Source organism: Kogia breviceps, chromosome 8 (assembly GCF_026419965.1).
Source record: "Kogia breviceps isolate mKogBre1 chromosome 8, mKogBre1 haplotype 1, whole genome shotgun sequence".
Taxonomy (NCBI): domain Eukaryota; kingdom Metazoa; phylum Chordata; class Mammalia; order Artiodactyla; family Physeteridae; genus Kogia; species Kogia breviceps.
Window position 1 is genome coordinate 39,827,542 of NC_081317.1, and position 6,067 is coordinate 39,833,608.

Below are 6,067 nucleotides of genomic sequence, written 5' to 3' on the forward strand. Positions count from 1 at the left end.
TCCTTCCTCAGAGAATGTGTTCCATCATATCCTCATCGCTTGTGGTCTTATCCTTTGTGCCTCTGACTGCAAGCATGATTCTATAAATAATTATGCAATGTGTGATTTCATGCCAGTCTCCCTGACTACATCTGTTTTCCCAAGAATAGAAACTTTTATTTTCTTGTTCACTCTTATCCTGAGCTCCTAGCTCAGTGCCTGGATTATAGTAAAACTTAAGAAATTCTTCTAAATGAACAAACAAATTCACAGTTTAAGTGTAAGCTCTTACAGGCATGAAATATGTCTTATTTACTATTTTATCCCCTACACCTAGCATAAGGTCTTTCACATCACAGACCCCAAATACATATTTTTTTAATAAGTGGCTCTAACTCATAGTGTTAGCTTTGTATTTTACAAAAGTTGAACGATAACAAAGAAAGTAGTAAGTACAGAGGTTTGAAAAAAGAAACTTAAATGATGGAATTCTTTTTTTAATTGACTTTCAGTGCTGATTTAGGTCAAGCACATAACGCATATTTACATATACTGCCTAGGGAGCTAAGGCCTGGATTTGCATGAGAAGCTATGATCTCCAGTTTACCAATCTTCAAATAAAATATGACTCTGACCTAAAGTTTAGACATCATCTATGAATACAGATAGGAGCAATTTCCTATGCTGAACATGGCTTAAAGGTCATTCATTGTTTGGTTGTTGAATTATGTGTTCTTATATTGTTGCACTTATAAAAACAAGCAGGACATTTGTTCTGAGTTACCAGAGAATTCGAATCTTGGCAGCTTCCACCTCTGCTGTATGCAGGGCCAGGTTCTCTCAGACATAAGCTACTCTCTTAGACATTTTCTAAAGCCGCATTAACTGCTTCAGGCCAGTCAGAAAATGTGCCAAGAACAAATGGAGATGCGTCACTAAGGAACAGCCTGTGGCAGTAATAAACCTCCAAGACTAAACTCAAGTCTGCACCCCTCAAGAGGGGAAGGCTCTGGTGGGTACTGCTAACGTAGTAATGCTACTTTCCTTGTGAAACAAACCAACTGTGAGGCAGAAGTACAGACTGAAAGTTTCCAAAACTGCAGTTCTAATTTGCATGCTTAGCAATACAACATGTGTTGATAAAGAGACTGGTTTGCTAAAGTTAAGTGTGAAAAAAAAAAAAAAGTCTTGTTGCCTGTTGCTTTAAAGTAGTGATTCATGAAATGTATTTCATGGAGCACTCACATAGGATGATAAAGAGGAAGGGTGTCCTATAATCTCTCTTGGAGATTCACCATGCATGCAATCACATTAAAGGCCCTATAGTAAAGAAATCTGTTAAACCTGGCATTTCTCAAAATTAATTGGATATGGAGCCTTTTCCTATGCAACATCCTGTTATCATTTATCATTTTTTTTGGCTGCCAGGCATCTGAAGCACCTTCCTATGTTTCGGGAATTCCCAACTGTGTGAATCTTACTGCGAGGCAAGGCCCGTCTCTCACTACAGAAGGTGAAAAGGCAAACACTCTCACCCTGCCTTACTTCGAGGAAACCAGGGCCAGCTGGCTGCTTCCCCTGGGACTCTGACTCGTAAGCGACAGAGAAGCAGGAGCAGTAATGACTCATTCTGGTGGCTCTGAGAGGCACAAGGTTCAAAGTTCAGAGCCATTGTTGAGGCAAAGAAAGTGTTGCGTCTGCAGGTGGCGGCAGTGTTGTCCTCACCGGGCTGAACTGGTGGCATGATTTTGGTTGTGATTCTGGCCACTTACCCCTCCCTTGGTTCCTGACCGTTTTCTCTACCTGCGCGTCAGTATTCCCACCATGACTGTGAATTCATGTAGTCATTCAGTTCACCCTTCTCTTCTTATTTAAGTCGTCCAGCGTTAGCTTCTGTGACCTGTAAATGAGGATTTTGTTATTACTAGCCCTTTAACATCTGGCAGAGCGAGTATTTAGCAGAACTACTTTAGAACATGCTGCATTCATATGTGAGTTGGATGCTAAGATGAAAGTGTAGTTAATCAGTGGGCCTTTACTGCTTTGGTGACCAGACACACTAATACAGCTTCCAAAAGCAATTTACTACTAGGTATGCAGTTTATGAACAAAAAAAGGTCTCAGAAATGATTTCATGTCTGAGCTCACTCTCAGATAATTTAAGCAGTCTCTAGTAGGCACCACCTAACTTGCTCTGATTTGACCATGACCCCCTCCTCCCTGACCCTCCTCCACAACTCAGTTATCTGGTATTGACATTCCCTTTGTCCTTAAACATAGTCTACCCCCTCTATCTTGGTGTTAAGCAGTGTGAGTTTTGTTCTGATTATGTGGGTTGCAAAGCTAAAAACATGATAATTGTGCAAGCCAGAGATGTTTCAGCCAACATAAGATTTTAAGCTGTTAAATCTTAAAGATGCTGAAATTTGAAAGAAAATATGTCGAAGTTTTCTAGGAGCAAAGAACCAAGTGCAAATGGGCCACCTGAGTAGCAATAGTGGCATCTCCAGTGTCTCTGGCAAAAGGCGCTGAGGGTTATAAGCATGCAGATAGCTACAAGTGTTAGCACTGGAGAGGTGTTTTTTCTCCTTTCCTAGTTGGCAAAAACAATCTCACATGTTTCTACCTAATAGTGTCATATCATGAGGGTGGATATGACATATTTCTTCATCGTGTGGGTGACCTCGGGACCTCTGCTTGAAATACACCATCAACAAATCTGATGTTATGTTATTGTCAATTTTGTCACCTTGGTCTAGCATTTCACCTGTGATAATGGGCTGATAACAGATGAAATGGGATTTTCTGCTTGTAATTAAGGAAAACCTTGATTTCCGAGCGTAGCCTCTCTCTTCGGAACACACTGGGTAACTTCAGCTGATCCTACTTATTCCTCTACCCACGCATCCTACTGGTTCTTATAAGAAAATAAGAAGCTCTATACTATGCCTTTTTAAAAGCTCTGACTAATACAAATGATTTCTAGTAAGTTCTTCATTTTTTTTACCTTGCACTCAAAATATAACCAGTCAAAGAATTTGGCTGATTTGGAGAGATGATACATTGAGACACTAACTAGGATGGTTTTCCCCTTTTCCCATCATCCATCCCTCGGGCTACAAACCTAGACCTATCATTTTCCCAGGGAGCGTGGGAGGAGAGTTTAGAGGGTCAGAAAGAAAATAGATCAGAGGCATCTAATTCTTAAGTATAAAGCTCAAAATCTAGGGGTTCAGGTATAAAAGCATGTGGGATCCTCCCGGACCGGGGCACGAACCTGTGTCCCCTGCATCAGCAGGCAGACTCTCAACCACTGCGCCACCAGGGAAGCCCAATAAAGTTTATTTTTTAAAAGGTGGGGAGGGAATCCCAAAAGTAGCTAATTTTTTTAACCTGAAGTGATTGAGAAATTGCAAAAGTTGACAGTTTACCTTCAAGTAATGAGATCCCATTTTTCTGTATCAGAGAAAATGGAAGCTCAAGAACAGAAATTAAAATTTTACTACCAAGAAAAGACTCCATTATATACTGCTAAACTTGAGAATTGTGAAGTTTGTGTCCACTTCACTTAGATTTGCTTAAAGGACTCAGGTCTGAGTGCAATCCAATCGGAACTGGCCTTTCTGATCAACCTGAATTTCTCCAAGTCTTCAGAGATTGTTGAACTGGGAAGAGAAGGGAGATGGGGAAAGATGTGGAAGGAGGCAGCACCTGGAAAGGTAATGAGAAGTCCACGTCGGAAATGAGGGAAGGAGGGAAAGGGAAAGGACGCAAAGAAGAATACTTCATCGTCTGTCTTCTCTGAAGTCCTGGCGGGGACAGATTCCCTTACTCATCACTTATGCAGGCTCGGGGCAGTGCAAGAGGGAAAGGTCAGGAGTTTGGGGCAAATGGGAAGATGTCTGCAGATGATGTCGAAAAGATGGATCGGATGCAGTCTTGGCAGGAAACATCTAGCTTGGAAATAGTGATTTTTGAGAAATTCAAAAATAAAACACTTTCATGCATAATAGTATAAGAAATATATGCGGTGAAATGGGCAATGAAACCAACCTCCATGCTCCTTTGTATTTGAGCTGACAGAATGATCTTATCACCTCCTTGCATTAGAAGTCTAATAGCTCATTCACTTCTGGTATTGTGGCCCAATTCCAGTACAGGTAATTATACTCTCTTACCTAACTCCTCCTAGAACATCTGTTAAGTATGTTTCCCATCCCTTCTGGCCCCTGGTTACTCCTTACTCCAAATCTCTGGTACCCAAGGGATGGTGAGCCATGGTAAGCAGTATTTGTCATATACCTTGAGATCTCTGAATGAGAAGTGCTGTAAAAGTGCAAACTGATCTTCTTTAGCAAGAGCAAACCAGCATTCCTCAAGCAGTCCAATTCACTTCTCCTTATGTATATCTCTCCTCCTTATTTGCAAGTCCCTCACATTTATCTTGATCCTTTCCCACTTCCTTAACTGTAAGCATCTTGAGAAAAAGGAATAGGTCTTCTGTTTCTTTGGTAGCTTCCAGCAAATTATAAATATACCACGAAGCTTGGTGACAGATTACTTAATCACTCACTCGATCACAAAGCTGCAGCCGAGTCCTCTTAAAGCCTGTCAGAAACTCATACTCCAGAACCCCCCCTCACCAAGTCTGCTTTACAACTTATCTAAACTAAAATAGCTGTTAGAAATCATTTTCCCTGTCTATCTGACATGAAAAAAAACTATACAGTAAAGAAGCAAATATGGAAAGGTGGATAAGGGGAGCAAGATATGGACAGGAGAGTCCATAAAATGTGCCACTTAGTAGGTACTTATAAACATTCCTGAATGGGCATTTACACCCATGAATGAATGAAGCAATCAATCAATCGATTGAAGTTTAAACTTAGGGCCCTTTGTTGTTGCAGTGACAGATACTCAGTTAGATCAAAAGCATAGGAGAAAATGCGTTGGGTCTCAGTTCAGAATCTAGGGAAAGTCATACCCCCAGGCTGAACTCAGGGCAGGTGCTTGCAGCTGGGCATCAGAAGCGAAGGGAACCAAGCACACTCGGGCCATCTTTCAACTCTATTTGCCTCCACAGATCATTTTTTTTTTTCTTTTGTTGACTCTCTAGGCAAGGTCTCTAAGAGCTCCCAGATGTTATACCTACAGTTCACTCACGGCCTGGAGAGAGACAGATCCTAAAATGAGTCCCAAGTCCAAATGACCTAGGAAGGCCCTCCTTGGTCTGGCTAAGGTCAGGTGTCCACCCCAGGATCATAGGATGTCATCATCAGGAGAGTGTGAAGTAGGGAGATAGGCCGGGGGTGCTCTGGGGTGTGCAACCCCAAAGGTCAAGCAAAGAGCTAATAATGGACTAAACAGAGTTTATAAGACTATGTAGAATTGCGTGCATTCTAGCCTAAATATCCAGTCATGTCAGATGGAATAAAGAAATGTCAATGGCCTGACCTTGTCTCTGTCCCCTCTAGAAATCCAGCCCTAATGCTAGATGGGGAGCACTGAGACCACAGCCCACTCCCCAGCCACAGCCACCAGCAGCCTGTGTGGGATGCTGGAGGACCTCCAGTGCTTGCCTAAGGGCCTCCCCAGATGCTTGGGTTTGTGCTCATGCCTGGAAAATCCATCTTCCAGGCCTCATGCTTCTCAGCGTGAGATGAGGAGTGAAGGAGAGAAGAAAAGACAGACGCAGTGACATGGATGGGAGGACAGCGGAGTTGGGGGTGGGGTGTTGGCATGGAAGACAGAGAGGGTCAACTCGCTGTGGGCCCAGGAAAGATACCTTTTTGGGTTCCTTTTAGCCCTGTGGCTCCCAGACCTTCTTGGAACATTGAAGCCCTGGTCCCAAGGCAGGCCACCCCACCAGGAGGGAGGCAGTGAGATAAGCAGGAAGGACCCGGCTTTTCACCCGGCTCTCAGCAAGTCACTTCCATCCTTAGCGTCAGCTCCCCGCTTTGTAAAATCGTGGACTGGTCCGTGTGTTTGCTGTGGTATCTTCTCTCTCTCTGCAGCTAGTGCTTTAATCCCTGTGATGACAGCCAACCTAGGCAGGGGGAAAAAATCAATAAATTAACAGGTAGCATTG

The 6,067-nt window shown here is 42.9% G+C and overlaps 1 long non-coding RNA gene across 1 annotated transcript in view; it reads right to left on the reverse strand.

Annotated features, from left to right (window-relative positions):
• LOC136794661 (uncharacterized) overlaps positions 1-5,852 on the reverse strand; it is a 50,042-nt gene extending 44,190 nt beyond the window's left edge. Inside the window, exons 1-2 of the long non-coding RNA XR_010841731.1 lie at positions 5,765-5,852; positions 1,752-1,879 (exon numbers count right to left, since the gene is read on the reverse strand). This is a non-coding gene — a long non-coding RNA (uncharacterized lncRNA). The remainder of the gene's footprint in view (positions 1-1,751; positions 1,880-5,764) is intronic.
• Positions 5,853-6,067: the final 215 nt, after the last annotated feature.